The sequence below is a fragment of the Callorhinus ursinus genome, unplaced genomic scaffold (genome assembly GCF_003265705.2).
Source record: "Callorhinus ursinus isolate GAN/ISIS: 27379988/994484 unplaced genomic scaffold, GSC_fseal_2.0 scaffold3, whole genome shotgun sequence".
NCBI classification, from domain to species: domain Eukaryota; kingdom Metazoa; phylum Chordata; class Mammalia; order Carnivora; family Otariidae; genus Callorhinus; species Callorhinus ursinus.
In genome coordinates, this window is record NW_027397065.1 from 54,221,890 (window position 1) to 54,245,518 (window position 23,629).

At 38.0% G+C, this 23,629-nt stretch overlaps 1 protein-coding gene across 1 annotated transcript in view; it reads right to left on the bottom strand.

Moving 5' to 3' along the window:
- The window catches only part of NDUFS4 (NADH:ubiquinone oxidoreductase subunit S4), a 111,534-nt gene that overhangs the window by 85,178 nt on the left and 2,727 nt on the right, over positions 1 to 23,629 (bottom strand). The window lies entirely within an intron of this gene.

A 23,629-nucleotide genomic window follows, 5' to 3' on the forward strand; every position in this document is an offset into this window, starting at 1 on the left:
AAAAAAATAATCTAAAACAACCAGAAGTGTAAAATACGATCTAGACTTACATCATTTCGTAAACATAACACAACAAAATATATATACACAAGAGCACAAAAGGCCACACAAATACAAAGACACACACACAAACTTCATAGTGGTTAGCTTAAGAAAGAAAATAGGCTACTTACTATTCAACTAATCATTTTAAAAGCCTTACCATTAAAAAAAAACAGTATAAAATTTATCCAAATCCAGTCAGTAAAACTGTAGACTGATAATCCTGAACAAAGATATTAAAAAACCCACTGACTTCCTTAAGAAAATTTAGCTAAACCTGAAACCACAGACCTAAGTCTATGTTTAAATAAATATTGTCTCCCATCCAAGTACTAACCAGGCCAGACCCTGCTTAGCTTCACGTGAACAGACAATCTGATTTCAATCACAAAACTAATATAATCAGTAAGAAAATGAGACATGAAACCATTACTTTTTACATTGACTTTTCAGAATTACATTCCATCTTTTAAAAATATTCACCTAGGGGCACCTGGCTGGTTCAATCAGTTAAGCTTCTGACTTCGGCTCAGGTCATGATCCCAGGGTCCTGGGATGGAGTCCTGCATAGGGCTCCTTGCTCAGCAGGGAGCCTGCTTCTCCCTCTGCCTGCCGCTCCCCCTGCTTGTGCTCTCTCTCTCTGACAAATTAGTCTTAAAAAAAAAAAAAAAATCTCAGGATCCTGGGATCCGCCCTCTTAGGGCTTCCCTGCTTTGCAGGGAGTCTGCTTCTCTCTCTCCCTCTGTCCCTCTGCCTACCCCTGCTCCAGCGCTCTTGCATACTTTCTCAAATAAAATCTTTTCAAAAATAAATAAATAATAAAAATATTCAACTAAAGAGGATTTTGTTTTAATTGAAGTATAACTGACATAAACTGCGTATTAGTTTCAAGTGTACATGATTCAATATTTGTAAATATTGTGAAATGATGACCACAGTTAACATCTATCACCATACATAGTTATAAATTTTTTGTGATGAGAACTTTCAAGACCCACTGTTGCAGCAACTTTCAAATATGCAATACAGTGTTAGTAACTGTAATCATCATGGTATACCTTAAAAAAATGCCTTAATTTTATTTTTTTAAGATTTTATTTATTTATTCATTTGAGACAGAGAGATACAGAGAGAGAGAGAGAGAGAGAGAGAGAGAGAATGAGCAGGGAGAGAGGCAGAGGGAGGGGGGAGGACACAGGGCTGGATCCCAGGACCCCGGGATCATGACCCGAGCTGAAGACAGATGCCCAACCATCTGAGCCACGCAGGCACCCCAAGATGCCTTAATTTTAAAACATTTTTGCTTATGTTGATGAATATCAGGCAATGAAATATTCTTTGAAGAAAAATCTAAAAGCTCTGGCAAGAGCTAGTAATACTTCAACTACAAAATAGTATATCTATGTTCAAAAAGCCCAGCTGAACTTTGTTGATCGTATATATTTAAGAATGTATATCAAGATTCTAATTCCTACTCTCAATTAATCAAAAATCTAGCGACTGCCTTTGGCTCGGGTCATGATCCTGGAGTCCCGGGATCGAGTCCCACATCGGGCTCCCTGCTCAGCAGGGACTCTGCTTCTCCCTCTGACCCTCTTCCCTCTCGTGCTATCTCTCATTCTCTCTCTCTAAAAAAAAAAAAAAAAAAAAAAATCTATTGAGGGTCACCTAGGTGGTGCAGTCGGTTGGGCATCCAACTCGTTGGTTTCTGCTCGGGTGGTGGACTTGGGGTTGTGAAATCCAGCCTTGCCTCGGGCTCACGCTCAGCACAGAGTCAGCTTGAGATTCTCTCTCCCTCTGCCTGCCCTCCTGCTTGTGCTCTCTCTAAAATAAATAAATCTTTTTTTAAAATCATTTTAAACATCTACTATGTCAGGACACCTGGCTGACTCAGCTGGTAGAGCATACAACTCCTGATCTTGGGGTTGTAAGTTCAAGTCCCATATTCAGTACAGAGATTACTTTAAAAAACTAAAATCTTAGGGCGCCTGGGTGGCTCAGTTGGTTAAGCGACTGCCTTCGGCTTAGGTCATGATCCTGGAGTCCCGGAATTGAGTCCCGCATCAGGCTCCCTACTCGGCAAGGAGTCTGCTTCTCCCTCTGACCCTCTTCCCTCTCGTGGTCTCTATCTCTCATTCTCTCTCTCTCGAATAAATAAATAAAATCTTAAAAAAAAAAAGGAAGGAAGGAAGAAACATCTACTATGTCTTATGCACAATGCTGGACTCAGTAGCTGGCTTTAAAGATTTTTATTGGAGAAACATAGACAAACACAATAATATCAATGTCACTACTTTGAATGCTACTAGTAATTTATATGATAACAGTATATTTAAGGTGCTTTTCTATTTATGGAAAAACAACTGTATTGGGGAGTGGGAAGTGTGGTAGGATATGGATGGACTGTCAAGAAAAACTTCTTTAACAATTTTGCCTGGACTGTTTTCACTGAGCAGTCAATGCTGCAAGATTAAGAAGAAAATTTAAAAACGTTTAGCATATTACTTTGATTCATTCACATTTGGTGCCTATTAATATGATATAGTCTTGGCAAACATGCTTATAATTTGTTTTAAAATTAGGTGTAGTACCACAAAACCAGTAGTCTAAATTTTAGTTGAAAAGTCATGAATTCTTTCCCCAAAAATGCTTATTTTTCCACCATTGCTTATTTTGCCTCCTCCCAACTCCCTCCCAGTAAATTAAATAAAAATTTAACAATATCTACAACATTCCAAAATACCTTAAACCCTACCACAGTCCATTTTTTAAAAAAGATTTTATTTATTTTAGAAAAAGAGAGAACACAAGCTTGGGGGGAGGGTAGCAGGAAGCCTGACATGGGGCTGGATCCCAGGACCCTAGAATCATGACCTGAGCTGAAAGCAGATGCCTAACCAATTGAGCCACCCGGGCACCCCTAGATTCCATTTTTTAACTGATTTTATTTCTAAAATAAATAGAACTGAACAAATTTAAGTAAAATCATGTGGTTTGCTTAATGTGGACTAAAGAGCAGAACATGTAATTCTCAACTTAGAAGCCAGGGTATATTCTGTATATCAAGCACTCTGCCATTCCAAAATCTGTCATATAATAGCTACACAACCATTTATTACAGAAAAAAATTACTACTAGCATTTACTTAAATTTACAATATATGTTTATCTTTTCCATTCTTTTTTTGATGAAAAATTTTGGAGTCCTAGTAAAACCCAAATCACACAAAAATCTGTCTGACAGGGTGCCTGGGTGGCTCAGTCGTTGGGTGTCTGCCTTCGACTCAGGTCATGGTCCCAGGGTCCTGGGATCGAGCCCCGCATCGGGCTCCCTGCTCCACGGGAAGCCTGCTTCTCCCTCTGCCACTCCCCCTGCTTGTGTTCCCTCTCTCGCTGTGTCTTTCTGTCAAATGGATAAATAAAAATAAATAAAATCTCAAAAAAAAAAAAAATCTGACAAAATTCCAATTACACATTTTAGTAAATGTTACCTTAAGATAAAGTCTACAATACTATTATTCAGTATTTGGAAGAAGCAGAATGTGTCATTAAACTCTAAGTCATCATTTTTCAGTAATCTATAACATCATTGCCCATGATAGTTACATTTAAAACCCTAGTTATTGGGGCGCCTGGGTGGCTCAGTCGTTAAGCGTCTGCCTTCGGCTCGGGTCATGATTCCAGGGTCCTGGGATCGAGCCCCACATCGGGCTCCCTGCTCAGTGGGGAGCCTGCTTCTCTCTCTCCCACTCCCCTGCTTGTGTTCCCTCTCTCGCTGTGTCTCTCCCTGTAAAATAAATAAATAAAATCTTTTAAAAAATAAAACCCTAGTTATTTCATAAGGAAAACAAAAATCTAAAATGCCATCCTGCTTAAGGAAATGCTGCTATGAAATATTTTTAAATGTTTATACTATTCCATAACGAATTGAGCCCACAGATATTGAGTATCTGTTCTCTACTAAGGACTGTGTAACGCTGTGGAAACACAAAGGTGAAGAAGAAACAGTTGCTGCTCTCAAAGAACTTCAGTCTAGTGGGAAACAGGGACAAGGAAATAAGCAATCACAATGAAGCATAAGTACTAGAAAAGTTAAGAGTTAAGAACAGAGGATTCTAAAACACGTTAAGATTAGTATTATAGTCTAAGCTTGTAAATTCATATAATGCTCCTTATAGAAAGTGATGTTTAAAGTGCTACCTGACTTCAACAGGCAAAGGATGCTGAGGTAGGGTCAAGGCAGGGAGGACAGAGGGGAAAGAAGAAACAGTCTAGGCAGGCAGAACCTTAATTGGGGGGGGGGAAAGGGGGGGGGGAAAGGGGGGGGGAGAGACAGAGGGAGAGAGGGACAGAGTCGGGGTGGGGGGGATGCATGAGCAGTCAGGGAATTCAAGTGGTTTAGAATCACTAAAATATAGTTCGTGTATGGCTGGAGATTGGGCCAGAGTGGAAATGAGAGGATGAATGCCAAGGAATGAAAATATTCGAGCAGGGGGACTCCTGGGTGGCTCAGTCGGTTAAGCGGCTACCTTCGGCCTGGGTCATGATCCTGGGATCCTGGGATAGAGTCCCACATCAGGCTCCCTGCTCGGCAGGGAGCCTGTTTCTCCCTCTCTCTCCCTCTGCTTGTGCTCTGTCAAATAAAATCTTTAAAAAAAAAAAAAAAAAGATTCGAGCAGGAAATATGAAGGACTCTGTGTCATGCTGAGAAGTATGGACTTTATCCTATAAGCAACATGGAGAACACATTAAGACTGATGACATGGAGACCAGTTAGGAGGCAGGATGATATTAACTAGAGCTGCAGTAAGGATGGAAACTAACTGAATGAGAGTTAGGAAAATGAATACTAGGATTGAAAGACTAATCGATAAGAGGCCTAGGAGAGGAAGGAGACAAGAATGATGCATAGGTTTCTGTCTAGGTAATGGGCAAGTTACTGGTAACAGTAAGGCAGAAAAAGAATGGAGTGGTAGAGGAGATGATGATCATCAAATTGTTTCACATATCCTGTGATTGAGAGGCCTGTGGAAAATCCAAGTAGGGACATCCTGACAAGATCTAAGGGTCTAGAATAGTCTAGAATTCCAGAAAAGGATGCAGAATCACATCTTAATAGAAACTAGGTCCTAAAGTCAGTGTGTTAGGCAAAAACTACAAAGAGTATGGGGTGCCTGGGTGGCTCAGTCGGTTAAGCATCTGCCTTTGGCTCAGGTCATGATCCCAGGGTCCGGGGATCGAACCCCAGGCAGGCTCCCTGCTCAGTGGGGAGCCTGCTTCTCCCTCTCCCTCTGCCTGCTGCTCCCCCTGCTTATGCTCTCTCTCTGTGTCAAATAAATAAATAAAATCTTTAAAAAAAAACTACAAAGAATAAAAATTATCTTTGGAAATCCTTTAGGAAGCCCCCACCAGTAAAGATATACCATCTTTTTTATTTCAAGTTTTTATTTAAATTCTAGTTAATTAACATATATGATAAAATTGTTTTCAGGTGTGGAATTGAGTGATTCATCACTTACATATAACACCCAGTGCTCATCATAAAGGATATACCATCTCTTCATAAGCCAGTCCTCTAGCACTGGAATAATTATGGTTTCTTGATTGAGTACTAAATAATAACTAAGTAGAATAATGAGAGAATTAATTTGCATTTTTAAATGTTTTTAAAACATTTTCAGGATGCCTGGGTGGCTCAGTTGGTTAAGAATCTGCCTTCAACTGAGGTCATGATCCCACAGCCCTGGGATGGAGTCCTGCATTGGGCTCCCTGCTCAGCGGGGAGCCTGCTTCTCCCTCTCCCACTCCCCCTGCTTATGCCTGTGCTCTCTCTCTCTCCCTGTCAAATAAATGAATCTAAAAAAAAAAAAAAAAAAAGGGAACTTCAAAAAAATATATATGATACAAATGAACTGCATTCAGGCTTTAGTGCAAATAGATGGTAACTGAACTCATGGTAGATAATGAGATACAAGGAGATCATATTAGTTTTCTACTGCCAAATTACCACAAAGTTGGTGGATTAAAACATAAATTTATTCTCTTACAGTTCTGGAGGTCAGAAGTCCAAAACGAATCTCACAGATGAAGAATGTGTCAATCAAGACTGGTTCCTTCTGGAGACTCCAAAGAGAATCTGTTCCTTGTTTTTTTTAGCTTTTAGAGGCTAATGGCATTCCTTAGCGTATAGTCACATCACTCCAGTTTCTGCTTCCATGTCACATTTCCTTCTCCTCAGACTCATTCTGAGTCCTTCTTAAGAGAACCATTGTGATTACATTGGGCCCACCAGGATTATCTCCCATTTGAAGATCCTCAACTTAATCCTATCCGCAAAGTCCCTTTTGCCATCTAAGGCAATGTTCACAGGTTCTGAGGATTAGGAGATGGATATATTTGGGAAGAAGGGACAACTATTCAGCCTACCACAGAGAGCATGCAAAGAATAAAGGTATTAGTAATTCTCCAGTTCTTAAACTGGATGGTGGGCCCACATGAATTCACTGTGCCACATTATGCTTCCTAAAATATATATGTTACATATATTCAAGTGTATATAAAATATTATATAGTATAAAACATTTTTAAAAGAATAAAGAGCTATTAAATCAAATGAGAAATATTGACAGCTCAAGGAATGGGCAAAACATTATGGGACATTCAAAGGTAACTGAGGAGGAGGAAAGCCAAAGTCTAAGTTAAAGGAAGAATCTTTCAATAATCAGAAAGTCATCTGATTGCAAAGGTCACGTAAGATAAGGACTGAGAAGAGCTTATTAATTTAGCAACAGGGTCACTGTTGACCTTGATGAAAGCTATTTCAGTGGAATGGTGGATGCCAAAAATAGACTGCGTTGAGCTGAAGAGTGCATGGGAGGTCACAATCTGGAAAAAGCCAGGTGCAGATAATTCTTTTATATACTCATGAATAAAATACTGTAAATAAACAAACAAAATCCAGGTTGCTCTCATAATCCAGGAATAAGAACTAGAATCTAGGTAAGATTTATGAAAGGAAAAAAAGGAAGGTGAGGAAGGAAGAAAGGAACAAAAAGGAAAAGAAAAAAAGCCACAAAAGAATAATAATGATGATGTTGATGATAATGTTATTGCTATAATTTCAGGCACTTAGCATACACCAGGCACTGCCCTAAACTCTTTATATACTTTATGAAAGAGAGATTATGATGTCCATTTTAGAAAACAGAAAACAGGCACAAGGTAGGCAAAGAGCTACAAAGTGGCATTAAGTAGGATTCAAACGTAGGTGGAGCGGACTCCAAAACATGCGCTCCTAACTGCTATGTTAGACTGAAATGTTTGACTGGACTGATAAATGAAATAAAGTAGAATAGTTCAAGTCTGAGACTAAGAATATAGCCTGGCAGCATGGTTAATATCAGGAATTAATATGTCTATCTCTGGAAAGCAGTTTTTCCTGCAGTTTGGGTCAAGGGACACTAGTAAGAGTTTATTAAGGGGACTGGCCAAATTAACAGTTTGAATTTGAAGTCAAAAGATAAATTTGAGACCAAAATAAAAACGTGAGCCCTAATGAGGAGTCAGTTACAAGCAGTAACTAAGATGTACTTAAACCATGAACTTCATCAGCAACAGAATAACCATGTTTTAAGTCTCAAGGGACGAGGAAACTAAAATTTGTAAAATAACCTCAGATGCATGTTATATCCATTCCAGAACCAACTATGCACTAAAGTGGTAAGCTAAAACACATTAATAAGATGGAAGACAAAGCTACCACCATATTAACAATCAGAGATGACAGTGGTACAGGAGCAAGAGCTTAAAATACAGCTGTAGGAAAAAATTCTTAACTATCTTTGAATCATTCAGGCAGTATCAGTGAAAATTATATGCTCAACCCAGAGAATGAGATCATGTAACTTTCCCGCCACTAGCCTTATCAGTTGATATTCTCAAATTCAAAAGAAAATCTGTAAATTGATCTTTGACTGTCAATCTTGGATGTCAACTACCTAGTACATAGTACAGCAGTATTCTGCCATCATGAATTCCTTAAACATGGTATTTTACAAAAGAAACCATCTCTTTCCTAGAGAACTTCTATTACTATTTAGTTAAGTGAGCTGTAAGACTTCAGTTTCCCAAACCTTTGTCATGTCCTTCAGAATAAAGCAAATTCCAATAAATGTGAATTATTTACAATCCTAGGAATAAACTATAATTGTCAATAAATCATCTAAAATGAGATATTCATTTTCATGATATAAAATAACATAAAGCAATTACCTCAGTACTTAAGTGCTCAATAAATAATAGCTACTAGAATTCTTATTATTAGCACTCTCCGCCAAAAAATCGGGTGGAGACCCTTGAGTTATAAGGAAACCTGTAACAAACCCCTTCAGTGCTCATGTCACACCCCCTTGGCCCATTTGTCATTTGCCACAGCTACAGAAGAAACTCAGACTCAGATTATCCACCAACCTTCCATGTCGAGTGAACCCATAAGCCTCAGGTCTTCAGGAGCACAAGTATAGCTCAAAGTACAGAAGAGTTAATACCTTCAACCACAGGTGCATGAAAACCAGTGGGTAACGTTCAAGCCTTCTTTCTATCTTTCAAATGGACAATACTGAGGGGCATTCTGTATGCTTCTCAGGAAGTTCCAGGGGGAACTGAGCCTCTATTACAACAGCAACAATCTCAGTACGAGGGGCATTCTGTATGCTTCTCAGGAAGTTCCAGGGGGAACTGAGCCTCTATTACAACAGCAACAATCTCAGTATCATGCTTTTTTCTTCCTTCCCTGTCTCCCAAACTCCTCACTCTAGTTCCTAGGTCAACTCAAATAAATCACCTACACCCATACCCCTGCCTCAGACTCTACTTTAAGAAATGCCAGTCTAAGACAAAGCCCATCCACAAGACCCAGGAAATGACCATCTAGCCTGTGCTTGAATACTTCTATGCTACACATTCATCCTCAAAGCAAATGTTCCAAAAAACATCAAGGCAGATGTTCCTAGTAAAAGCCGATAGAAATGCAGTCTTTTGAGAGTAGAAAAAAAATATAAGTATTTGCTGAATGAGTGAATAAACTTTAGCAAACAAAATCCCAGAGTTCATTAAGAAAAAAGGTAAAGAGGGCACGTGGGTAGCTCAGTCAGTTAAGTGTCTGACCTCGGCTCAGATCCCATGGTCCGGGGATTGAGCCCCGTGTCAGGCTCCACACTCAGCAGGGAGTCTGCTTCTCCCTCTACGCCGCCCTGTGCTCTCTCTCTCATATAAATAAAAATTATTAAAAAAAAAAGGTAAGAAGTCAGCCTACACAATATATACACACATAATTTGTTCCCTAAAGATCCCTAACAATATCTCAATATAAAATATTCCTGTTCTTAATTTTTGTTCAGGGGGCATACCTTTCACTACACCTAATTTCCAGAGTTCTTATATATACATATGACATAAGTAGAATTATGAACAATGACATAATTATTACAGTAAACCCTTAGTCTGTTTAATCTATTCCCCAAGATTTTTAGTTTTTTTTTTAAAGATTTTATTTATTTGAGAGAGAGAGCACAAAAGGGAGGGGCAGAGGGAGACAGAGAAGCAGATTTCCCACTGAGCAGGAAGCTGGACACAATGTGGAGCTCTGATCCCATCACCCTGGGATAATGACCTGAGCTGAAGGCAGACGCTTAACCAACTGAGCCACTAAGGTGCCTCTCCCCAAGATTTTTTAAAACTTGGTACCAAAGAAAAGTATTTTTATTTATTTATTTTTTTTTTTAAGAAAAGTATTTTTAGTCCCTCCCTGGTAACAAAGATATGAGATACAAGCCTAAAAAACTTTCATCAGCTATGATATCTGCCACATAGGAAAAAAAACAATCTGAAGTAGTAGCTGTCACTCAGAGAATGACAGAGACAAATAAGAAAGAGCCTGGTAGCTGTCTAGCTCTGGTCCTTGAGACCAGTTAGCTGTACCCTTGCCCTTTCCATTGCTTGGTAATATAAACCAATTCCCTCGTCTTGCATAAGCTGGTCATTTGAGTTTCTAGGTTTCTGTCACTTGTAACTGAGAAAGGTCTAACACAAGAGCTGGTATAAATAAAACATCATATAAGATCTAGTAGTCTCTATAGAAGAGCTACAAAGCATTGGATCCATGAATCCCTTAAAAAGAGAACTCTGGGGCGCCTGGGTGGCTCAGTTGGTTAAGCGACTGCCTTCAGCTCGGGTCATGATCCTTGAGTCCCGGGATCGAGTCCCACATTGGGCTCCCTGCTCAGCAGGGAGTCTGCTTCTCCCTCTGACCCTCTTCCCTCTCGTGCTATCTCTCATTCTCTCTCTCTCAAATAAATAAAATCTTAAAAAAAAAGAGAACTCTGATTTTATATATATAAGTCATACATTAAAGTTAATAAAATTGTCATCACTCAAAATAAATCTGACTACCATATCCTCCAAAGAAGTTAAGATTTACTGGTTGATGGTCTAAACCAGTGACTTAATGTATATCTTTGTGTATTTATAAACTTCCATCTTTTATTAAATACCACAGTTTTCAACTAAGGGCACATGTATTTTGAAACCCTTTCTCTGTCTCATTTCTAAGATTCTGGTATGTTAATTCATCCCTTCCTTCTACAACAGCTGAGAATCAGTGGTTTAGAATCTACATGAAGAACTTTTTTAAGAGGTGCCTGGGTGGCTCAGTTGGTTAAGCAACTGCCTTCAGCTCAGGTCATGATCCAGGGTCCTGGGATTGAGCCCCACATCAGGCTCCCTGCTCAGCAGGAGCCTGCTTCTCCCTCTCCCTCTACCTGCCACTCCGCCTGCTTGTGCTCTCTCTCTCTCTCTCTGTGTCAAATAAATAAATAAATCCTAAAAAAAAAGAACTTTTTTGAATCATTTTTACATCTTTTAAATCTATTCAGATGTGCTAAAATACAAGAAATATTAGAATTTAGCTTTAAAAAAATTCATCCTAAAATGTCTGGTCCTGGTAAGGTGTAGTAAGCACACTCTACTCTGTCTCTCTCACTGACTGGCAACCATAAACTCAGGACAGAATACCCAGAACAGCTTTCTGAAGACTAAAAAGCAAACTGCAAGCAGATCAGGGAAGATCACTAGAATTTGAAGTACCACTCAACCAAAAGTGAGTTTACCATATTTTCCCTCCAGGATCGCTTAGTGCAGCTAGAAATTAATGAACTTAATGCAGCTGGAAACCCAGGAGTGAGCACTTCTCCAGAAGAATCACTCTGACCCAAGGAGCTAGAAGGAGAACTAATGGAAATGAACAAGTGTGAAAATTGCCATGTTTTTCTTCTTTTTTCTGTTCTCTCATGCACCGCATGCACAAGCCACAGGCAATCCTGTGGCCACATGGAAACCTGCAAGAGCCAATATCTGAGGGAAAGAAACCTTCTTCCCCATTTACTAAAGCTGTGATTCTAAGAAGGTAGGACCAACATATACTGCTTTTTTTATTTTGTTTTGCTTTTTCTCTCCATCCCTTAGCCCCTGACTACGGAGCAGAGTAACAACAGCCACAAATTTCTGGATGGAAACTGAAAAGGGAAAGCCAGGGAACTGGGTTTTTAGAATATAATGCAAATAAACTCAAAATGAGTTAACAAAAAAATGAGAGGAAAATCTCCAAATACTTGGAAATTAAACAAAACTTCTCTAAATAATTCATGCATCAAAGAGGAAGTCTCAAGAGAAATAAGAAAATATTTTAAACTAAATGAAAATAAAATATAACATATCAAAACTGTGGCATGAAACCAAAGCAATTCAAAAGAATACAGAAGATGAGGAAATACTTCCTAGCTCATTTTATGAGTCCAACATTACCCTAATACCAAATCTAAACAGTTGAAGGAAGGAAGGAAGGAAGGAAGGAAGGAAGGAAGGAAGGAAGGAAGGAAAAGAAAGAAAGAAAGAAAGAAAGAAAGAAAGAAAGAAAGAAAGAAAGAAAGAAGGAAGGAAGGAAGGAAGGAAGGAAGGAAGGAAGGAAGGAAGGAAGGAAAGAAAGAAAGAAAGAAAGAAAGAAAGAAAGAAAGAAAGAAAGAAAGAAAACAAACTACAGGCCAATATCCTTCATAAACATAAGGTAAAAATCCTCAACAAAATATCAACAAAACAAATACAGAAATATATAAAAAGGATAACAACAGGACCAATGGGGGTTTATCCTTAGAATGCAAGGCTAGTTCACTATTTGAAAATCAAGCAATACAATGCACAATTTTAACTACCTAAAGAAGAAAACCACAGAAACCTATCAATTGATGCAGAAAAGCCATTAGGCTAAACAGAACATCCATTCATGATAAAAACTATTAGCAAACTAGGAATAGAAGGAAACTTCCTCAATCTGATAAAAGGCATTAAAAAAAATAAAAAACTTGGGGTGCCTGGGTGACTCAGATGTTTAAGCGTCTGCCTTCAGCTCAGGTCATGATCCCAGGGACTGGGATCGAGCCCCACACAGGGCTCCTGGCTCAGCAGGGAGTCTGCTTCTCCCTCTCCCTCTGCCTCTCCCACTGCTCATGCTCGCTCTCTCTCTCTGTCTCTATCTCTGTGTCTCAAATGAATAAATAAAATCTTTAAAAATAATAATAATAATAAAAAATAAACTTTAGTTAACATTACACTTAATGGTGAAAAACTGAATGCTAAGATTGGTAAATGAAAAGAATGTCTATTGTCCTATTTAACATCTTCTGGGAAGATAAAAAAAAACAAAAGGCAAAGAGATTGGAACAGAAGAAATAAATCATTCCTATTCACAGACCACATGATTACCTACTTTCAAAAATCCCAAAGATCTACAAAATACTTACAGGACAAGTAAATTTAGCAAGGTTATAGGATACAAAGTCATTACACAAAAATCAATCCTATTTTTTTTTTTTTAAGTAAGCTCTATGCTCAGTGTGGGGCTTGAAATCACGACCTCAAGATCAACAGTTGCATGCTCTACCCACTGAGCCAGCCAGGAGCCCTAGAATCTCTTACTTCTGCATACAGCAATGTACAATTAGAAACTGAAAATTTAAAAACAATGCAATAAATAAATAAATAAATAAATATGCGATCTACCATAGCTCCCCAAAATTAACATGCTTAGACACAGATCTAACAAAACATCTGTAGGATCTGAACATTCAAAACTGAAAAAAAAAATTGATGAAAGAAATCAATAAATAAATGAAACACACCATGTTTATAAGACTGGGAGACTCAACATAGTAAAAATGACAATTCTTGTCAAATTAATCTATAAATTTAAAGCAATACCAATCAAAATCCCAGCTGGATTTCTCATAGATACTGGTAAGCTGATTCTAAAATTTAGAAGGAGGGGCGCCTGGGTGGCTCAGTCGTTAAGCATCTGCCTTTGGCTCAGGTCATGATCCCAGGGTCCTGGGATTGAGCCCTGCACGGTGCTCCCTGCTCAGCGGGAAGCCTGCTTCTCCCTCTCCCATTCCCCCTGCTTGTGTTTCCTCTCTCGCTGTGTCTCTGTCAGATAAATAAAATCTTAAAAAAAAATTTTTTTTTGAAAAATCACAATCACTCAATTATAATACACATTTACTATGAAGCTATAGTAATCAAGACTTTGTGATACGGGCAAAGGGATTTAGATCAATAGAACAGAATGGTGAATACAAAAACAGACACAGACAAATATAACCAAATGCTTGTGGATAAAGGTGCAAAAGCAATTCAATGGAAAAAGGATAGTCTTTAAGGGTGCCTGGCTGGCTCAGTCAGTACAGCATGCAACTCTTGATCTTGGGGTTGTAAATTTGAGCCCCATGTTGGATTAGAGATTACTTAAAAATAAAAACTTAAAAAAAAAAGGTAGTCTTTACAATACATGGTGTTGGAATAAGTGTACATTTGTATGCCAAAAAATTAACCTCAAATTAAATCTCACACTTTATACAAAAATTCACTCAAAATGGATCATAGATCTGAATGTAAAACATTACACTTCAAAACTTTGAGAATACAAAAAAATCTTCCTGACCTGGGGTTGTTACTGAACATACAGCTACTAACTCAGGAAAGGCAAGGGTAAACCCTGACACTGCTACAGCCATCTGCTCCTCCTAGGGAATCGCAAGGGGGTTTGCCAACACTATTTCCAAACAAACTTAGATAAACTCATCTCAAGAAAAGCCAGTAACTCAAGAGACAAGGGTTTGCAAAAGAGAAACAGAAGTTACTTTGGGTGCCAGCAGCCGTGGGAGGTGGCCGGCTTGAGCCTTAATAACCAAAGTCTCCACTAGCAAGATGGACACCTGGAATTTTATAGAAGAGTTCAGGGGGATATGGGCGAGAGAGTGGGCAGAGAGTGTATGATGATTATGAGTGGGGTCAGTATGTGTTCAGCCCACGATCATGGGCTAGAGAGGGGATCGGTGGGGTGTGGTCTTCTGGCATTGTGTTGCTATCCAGGGTTTTCTGATCTGGTGGTTGGAATGTTTAGGTCTTTGCAAAATTTCTCTGTCAATGCCTCAAGAAAAGTGCAGTAAGAAATAACTGTCGGGGTCTATAGCTGAGCAAGAGAGTTCACTGACAAGGTTAGACAGAGTTCTTAGGACAACAAAAGTACAGTCCATAAAAGAAAAAAACTAGTAAAGTAGACTTTATCAAAACTAATAACTTTTACTCTATAAGATATTGTCAAAAGAATGAAAAGAAAAGGTACTGATTGGAAGAAAATATTTACAAACCACATACCTATCAAAAGGCTTATATCCAGAATATTTTAAGAACTCTCAAAGCTCAACAATAAGAAAACAAACAGGGTGGCGTGGGTGGCTGAGTCTGTTAAGCATCTGCCTTTGGCTCAGGTCACGATCCCAGAGTCCTGGGGTCGAGCCCCATATCAGGCTCTCTGCGCAGCAGGGAGTCTGCTTCTTCCTCTGCCTCCCTCTCCCCTTGCTTGTTCTCTGTCTCTGTCAAATGGATGGATAAAATCTTAAAAAAAAAAAAAGAAAGAAAGAAAAAGAAAACAAAGAGCCCAGGAGCGCCTCAGTGGTATAGTCAGTTGGGCGTCTGACTCTTGGTTTCCACTCTAGTCATGGGATCGAGCCCCACAAAGGGCTCAGTACAGAGTCTCCCTCTTCCTCCGCCCCTCCCTGCAGCATGTGTGCGCTCTCTAAAATAAATAAATCTTTAATAATAAAAAGGAAAAAAAACAGCCCAATTAAAAAATGGGCAAAAGATATAAACACTTCTCCAAAATTCAACATAATTAGCCATTAGGGAAATAGATATAAACCACAATGAGTTAGCTATCACAGAAATACAAAGCAAAACCACTGGATACTACTTCACATTCACTAGGATGGTTATAATAAAGAAAACAGTAACAAGTGTTAGCAAGATTGTGAAGACACTGGAACCCTCATTCACTGATAGTGGGAATATAAAATGATATAGCCACTTTGGAAAGAGTCTGGCAGTTACTCAAAAGGCCACAGAGTTATAACATTATCCAGCAATACAACTCTTCTGTATATCTCCAAAAGAATAAAAACATATGTCTACACAAAAACTTATATACGAATGTTTCATAGGTCATTATTCATAGTAGTCAAAAGTGGAAACAACCCCAATGCCCATCAACTAATGGATAAATAAAATGTGGTATGTCCACACAATAGAATCTTATTTATCAATAAAAAATGAATAAAGTACTGATACATGCTACAACTTGGATAAACCTTGAAAACATTATGCTAAGTAAAAGAAGCCAGTCACAAAAGATCACGTGATTCCATTTGTATGAAATGTCCAGAGTTGACAAATCTACAGAGACAGAAAGTAGATTAGTGGTTGCCTATGGCTGGGGAAAGGGAGAAACAGGAAGTAACAGCCAGTGGGCACAGACTTTCTTTTCGGGGTCGTAAGAATGTTCTAAATTGACAATGAATGGTTGCACAACTCTGTGAATATACTAAAAACCATCAATTTTTACTTTTTGTGAGTGAATTTTAGGGCCTATAAGTTGTATCTCAATAAATCTATTTAAAAACCACAATGAAGGGACACCTGAGTGGCTCAGTCAGTTAAGCATCTGACTTTGGCCCAGTTCATGATCTCAGGGTCCTGGGATCAAGCCCACGGCGGGCTCTGAACTCAGTGGGGAGTCTGCTTGTCCCTCTGCTGCCCCCTCCCGGCTCGTGCTCTCTCTCTCTTTCTCTCAAATAAATAAAATCTTAAAAAAAAATGAAATAAAAACTACAATGAAGTATCATTATACATCTGCTAAAATGGCTAAATTAAAAAATACTGACAATATCAATGTTAATGAGGATGCAGAGCAACGAAATTTTCATACATCGCTGGTGGAAAAGCAAAATGGTACAACCACTCTGAAAAATGTTTTAGCAGTACCTTACAAAGTTAAACATATGTTACCAAGGACCCACGAATCTCCCTCCTGGGTAGCTACTCTAGAGAAATGAAATCATGTTCACATAAACTCCTGTACACAAATGTTTATTTATAGTGGCTCTATTTATAACTGTCAAAAACAAGAAATAATCCAAATTCCTTCAAGGGGTGAATGGATTAACTGTGGAGTACATCCACACAATAAAATATGTATTACTTGGCAATAAAAATAATAAGACTATTGATAAACACAACAACTTGGATGAATCTCATTATGCTTAGTGAAAGAAACCAATCTTTACAAGACAGTATACTGTATGGTTCCATTTATATTACAGTCTCAAAATTACCAAACTATGGAGATGAAGAAAAGATTAACTTGGGGCGCCTGGGTGACTCAGTCTGTTAAGTGTCTGCCTTCCGTTCAGGTCATGATCCCAAGGTCCTGGGATGGAGTCCTACATTGGACTCCCTGCTCAGCGGACAGTCTGCTTCTCCCTCTTCCCCTCCCCCCTGCTTCTGCTCTATTTTCAAATAAATAAATAACATCTTTAAAAAAAAAAAAAAGGAAAGATAACTTACTGCCAGGGATTTTAAGAGTCGAGAGGGATAACATAAGGGAGTCTTTTGGGGTGATGAAATCTTTTGGTATCCTGTACCCTGACTATTGTGGTGATTACACACATCTATACATGTATTAAATTCTAAAAACTGTTCACCAAAAGGAAAAAGTAAATTTTTCTTTGTAATTTTATTTTTATTAAGATTTTATTAATTTATTTGACAGAGAAAGTTAGAGAGCACAAGCAGTGCGAGCAGCAGAGAGAGAGGGAGAAGCAGGTTCCCCGCTGAGCAAGGAGACCAATGTAGGGCTCGATCCCAGGACCCTGAGATCATGACTCGAACTGAAGGCAGACACTCAACTGACTGAGACACACAGGTGCCCCTTTTTAAAATAATTTTAAAAGATAAAATTTTATTTTATTTATTTTTTTAAAGATTTTATTTATTTGTCAGAGCGAGAGTAAGAGAGAGCACAAGCAGGGGGAGCAGCAGGCAGAAGGAGGAGGAGACTCTCCACCGAGCAAAAGCCTGATGAAGGACTCAATCCCTGGACCCTGGGATCATGACCTGAGCCGAAGGCAGATGCTTAACCAACTGAGCCACGCAGGCACCCCTGAAGATAAAAATTTTAAAATTCCAACTTAGTCAACTTTTTTCTTTAATTCAATTTTAACTCACTAAGTTATCACCTCTGATAATCTCATTTAGTTAAAAATACAGTATATAGCTCAAAGAAAGATACTAGCAAAATGGAATACATCCTAAGGAGTACCAAAAGGTAGTAAAGCATCAGGACATCTGGTAATAAACTAATAAAGGCTTAAAAAAAAATTGGTATGTTAAGCCAGGAGTATAGACATAAAGGCGAGAATGAGTAATGACAAAGGTTTTCAATTATCTGAAAGTCTGACATGCATGGGGGTTAGAATTTTTCTGTGTAGTATTAAAGGGAAATATCATTTACCAATGAATCCAAAAGTACAAAGGGTTTTCTAGGGCTACCAGAAATTCAGCATTTATTCCTCAACTGTTAGATAATCAAGAAGCAGGAAATTCTAGAAATTTCTGCATTAAACAAAAGGTCAGGCAGGATGATCCCACAGTTTTCTTCCAACTCAAACACTGTATGAATCTATGGACTGTAACTTCTAGAGTTAACCTAGCAAAGTAGAAGGCACTGAACATCTAAAAAAGGTAACTCTTCCTGTCAAAATATCACCTTTCATTGCATAAAGGTAAATATTACAGAGCACGTTGAGTTCCAAATTTTTAAAAAGACTAAATACAAAATCTTAACAAAAGCCATATTGAGACCTATTTTATTTTCCCAAATCTGATTTGTCCTAAGGATATTAAAATTAAACTCAAATTACTAATGCCTAATTAAATCTAATTTCATTAGGCTTAAAAGACAAAAGTTATAAATATGAATTTCATGCAAATTTCTATAAGTATAGTGAAGAAATCTCCTGAAAGAGAAGTGTTCCTTCCACACAAAAAGTGGTAGTCCTCAAAAGAGCCAAAACATCTGCATTCACTTTAAAGCTCATCAAGACAGACTGACATTTTTAGGAGAAGCATATGGCTTGCTGAACAGTCATCTAGAACAGGATCTTTTGTCTAGTAAACCCTATTCAAGGACCATTTACTTATGTATGGAGTGGCTGAATAAAGGAAAGAACATATTTCTGAGTCCTAGAAAACACAAAGAAATAAACTCTTCATCTAGCTTTGTTAAGGATATAGCAAAACATATTACAAAAGCAGCCAGATCTTTATTCTCAGAGTCTGTGCTCTCAACATCTGAAACAATTCTAAGAAAACACTGAAACAAAAGAACTCTAGAAAAGCATGCAACTTTCTTAGAGAACTACATCTAGCCAAAGACCACCTCCCCAAAAAAGGCATTTCCATTTTAAAGGATAAAACACTTTCTTCTTAAAACTTTGAAGGGCAGAGTTCAACAGCTGCGCTATATTAAACCTGAGCCCTTCCAAAAGGAAGAACAAGAGTCTCTAGAGAGCAAGTAACATGGCCTGCTTTCTCCAAAATTACCAAAATGCCTGCTCTGACTCAAAGGAAAATTTCTCCGAGAAAAAGCCTCCACACAGTGCATGGGTGAAAAGCATAAAACTTATAGATTAGAGAAATATGCAAAAATGGGAGAATTTTTGTTTGTTTCTGGAAATGTCCAACCTCTCCCCCAAGGAAAAATGCATTTTGAAGTCTTTCAAGATATAGCATGGAAACTATTTTAAAACACACAAACACAAACAGTAGCTTTCACCCCTAGCTTCCCATCAGAATCACCATAGAGCTAAGACTCAACCTAAACTTACTAAATGACTATATACTGGGGCCAAGGCATCCGAAATTTTTTATGCACACAACAGGTGACTTTGACGCACAGCAAGGGTTTAAAAACCATTAAACTGGAGCAAAATCCCATAAAGGAAAAAATTAAGTCTAATGAGTAAAGGCAAAAAAAAAAAGGTCACATTTGACAACTAACTAGTTCTAAAGAACCTAAGGTTGTATTCACCTATCAAAATAAGACAACAGAAAGAAAATTTGAAACAGGAATTCTAAATCGCTCTCATGCCATTACTTAAAAGACAAGACTTAGAATTCTTAGTTTGCTAAAATATCCAAATATTTTAGATGAAAGTCATTGTGAAGAATCTGGCCACTCCATAATTCAGGTACAATAAGGTTCCACAAGGGTCTTTGGATACTGCAAACTAAAAAAAAAAAAAAAAAGTTATAATAAGAGCTCATGTATTATATGCAATTATCTGTCAACCTTAAGAAAGCTCAAGGTTTTAATCACAGCCAAAATAAATTTCAGCCATCATCAGAGCTTCATTAAGCCTACTTTGTTTTACACAAAATCCTAACAGGTTTACTTGCTTCGTATTCAAACTCATGATAAATGAAAAAGGGTAGTGAAACTGCTAAAGAGAAGCAAACCAGTCAAAGAAGGACACAAAAACACTATTAAAAAGCAGACAAAAGAACTCAGAAAGTATAGCAAACACTTGATAGTTTTTAAAGGAATCAGAATACAATAACTGTTTTTCCTAATGACTGGAATAAGAAAAAAAGAAAAATATGTTACCTTGTTTAATACATACATCACATGCACAAGAAAGTATAATAATCAAGTCACATATATAAAGTTTTTCACCAAAAATAATTACCAAACCTAAGGGGAAAAAAATCCTTACTACAAAAAAATAAAACAAAAAACCCTAATTTCTCAATTGGAGACTCTCACTGTACAAAAGGCAGAGTAGAGTGAAAATAAAGAGCATCAGACAGTTTCTCAAATAAAGACATCTTGCTAAAAGAAAAAGAGAAGACACTGAGGTTTTATTTTCTACTATCAGACCTATATTTCTCACTACTAAAGTCAACATGTTCCTTTAGACTGCTAAACTGGACATTTACTAACAATGCAAATTTTAAAATCTGTTTCCTCATCTGTATGTTTCATCTGAAAAATGAGAAAAATAAGAAGACTTACCTAAGTTATGGGATTACTGTGAGAAATACAAAAGATAATGCAGGTAAAGTATTGGCACAGTGACTAATACACAGTGAGAAATAAATGTCAGCTATTAGTAATTTGTGCTCAGAACAAATACCATAAAAATGATTCTCAACTTTCACCAAGGGATTTATTTTAGAAGCTTCTCCATTTGAAATTGTCTTATTCTGTATTTACCCTATACCCAAACACAGAACAGGTATTACAAAGCAATCAAATTGCTCCTCCTTTCTCCACTAAGCCCAATGAAACATCAACTTTTAAGAACTTCAGGTAAAGTGGCTTGCAGAACGCAAGTCTAATAATCACATTTAGTTACTATTATTGCAAAAAAGTTATCATGTTCTGGGCACCTGGGTGGCTCAGCTGGTTAAGTGACTGCCTTCGGCTCAGGTCATGATCCTGGAGTCCCTGGATCGAGTCCTGCATCGGGCTCCCAAATCTGTTTCTCCCTCTGACCCTCCCCCTATCTCATGTGCTTTCTCTCTCTCTCATTCTCTCTCTCAAATAAATAAATAAAATCTTAAAAAAAAAAAAGTTTTCATGTTCCATGAATACCCTTTCCCAAGTAAATTCATTTCTACCTCTTTTTTAAAAATTGAATACAAGAGTCAGGACACTTGTCAAGGAAATTTATGAGTACAAAAAAATCTGTAAGACAACTTCAATCCAGAAGTATAACACAGTTTTAGGTCAATATCCTAAACTCAGACCACCTCAAGTAATTAGAAAAGAGTATGTGTTGTAGATATCTTATATTCACATTTATGTAGGTTAGTGCTTCCTTGGCTTTCATTGATGAGGCTACTAACAGAAATACTACCTATGGCTTCCTGCTTTTCCTCACAATCACACATCTCTAAATATGTATTTACTCACCTATGTGATAAACATTTACCTATTATTTGTGTGCCAGTACATGGGTGACAGGAAGTATACAAAAATAAGTAAAACTTTTGTCCAGCCCTCCAAAAAAGCCTCTGGCCTCACTACTGATATACCAGTCCACGTCCTAAAAACTGCTTATTTACAAGTGTGTGTATATGTATGTGTGTAAAAAAGGGTCAGTATAGATTGTTATGTTGAGGAAACCAACAATCCAAACATCTTTGTAACTTACAACAAAGATTTATTTCTTAGTCACTTATTATTTTATGTAACCTGTAAGAATCAGCTTCTAGCTTTGCTTCATGTGATCTTCATTCCAGGATCTAAGCTAAAAGAAAAAAATCCCACCTAAAATGTCCATCTCATAGGCAGAGGGAAAAGAGACATGGCAAAACATAAGACAGCTCTTAAAGCTTCTGCTTGACATGACATATTATTGCCAGCAACATTTCATTGGCTCAAACAAATCACTTGGCTAATGAGGCAGTGATGTATAATCCTGTCACAGGGAACAGAGGCAAATATTCTAAACAATAACAGCATCTATCACAATATCTATCATGAAGATTAAAGAAAAGAAACATATTCAGATATTCAACCAATAATAAAAGTAGTGTTTATTGGGGCGCCTGGGTGGCTCAGTGGGTTAAGCCACTGCCTTCGGCTCAGGTCATGATCCTGGGGTCCCGGGATCGAGTCCCGCATCGGGCTCCCTGCTCGGCGGGGAGTCTGCTTCTCCCTCTGACCCTCCTCCCGTCTCATGTGCTTTCTCTCTCTCTCATCCTCTCTCTCTCAAATAAATAAATAAAAATCTTTTAAAAAAAAATAAAATAAAATAAAATAAAAGTAGTGTTTATTTAGGTAAGGTTTACTATGTGCCAGACACTATTCTAATATTTATCAGTATTAAAATATTTAATTCTAAGAAGACTTCAACAAAGATGTCTACTACTGAAGAAAACAGACCAATTATGGGTATTCCTTAATGAGGAAAATAAGCAAAACAATGAAACCTATTAGAAGACATTTTAGGGGCGACTGGGTGGCTCAGTCGGTTAAGCGTCCAACTCTTGATCTCAGCTAAGATCTTATCTCAGGGTCAAGAGTTCAAGCCCTACCTTGAGCTCCACACTGGGGTGGAGACTATCTCAAAAAAAAAAAAAAAAAGACACTTTAGAGATATTTCAAGCTCACTAAACTTGGCTTTGACATGGTTCAAAGAAAGCGAAAGTAGCTGCACTTCAGAAAGGAATTTATCCAGCTTATCTAAAGTAGAAGCCAACAACTGGTTTTAAATGTCTTAGATGTTTCTCAAATTTGGGCTAAGACAGTTTCCCAGCAAGGTGTAATATACACAGAACTCTTGTCAACCTTAGGACTGTCAACTTTAACACATCTTACTCACTGGAGGTTCCTGGAGACTCATAATTTCATACTGGCTTATGTAATGCTGAAAAAGGAAATAAGGCAACACAACAGAGCCAGATACAGGAGCACAAAATAAGCCTCCCAAAAAAGATCCATACACTTAGTTCCCACCACATTATTAATACCCTGTGCAGACCCTAAGGTAATGAACTGCGTTTGAGGTAAACACAAGACTCAGTTCAAAATGAGAAGGGATAGGACGCCTGGGTGGTTCAGTGGTTAAGCGTCTGCTCTCGGCTCAGGTCATGATCCCAGGGTCCTGGGATGGAGCCCGGGGCTCTCTGCTCAGTGAGGAGCCTGGTTCTCCCTCTCCCTCTGCCTGCAGCTACCCCTGCTTGTGCCCTCTCTCTCATTCTCTCTCTGACAAATAAATAAATTAAATTAAATAAAAAACAAAATGAGAAATGATGAAACAAGGCTAGATAAGTATACATGAATAGGTTAAAGAAAACAAAAACCAAAACCACTGTATCAAGCATGGAGTCTAAACTATACTGCTATTTTGAGACAGAGTACCATTTTATCTAGCTTTTAGATTAAAATCCTAAGTAGTTAAACTTACCCTGGACAATTCCACAGATAAGTCGGGGAAAGTAAGAATAAATGTAGGCCACTGATCCAGGTTCCCCCCCCCAACTCAATCCAGGTAAATGAGAAGCACGTGGAAACTAAGACACTCTAGAGCATGAGCTCAGTAACTAGATCAACTGAATCATCTACACTGTTTAAATAATTT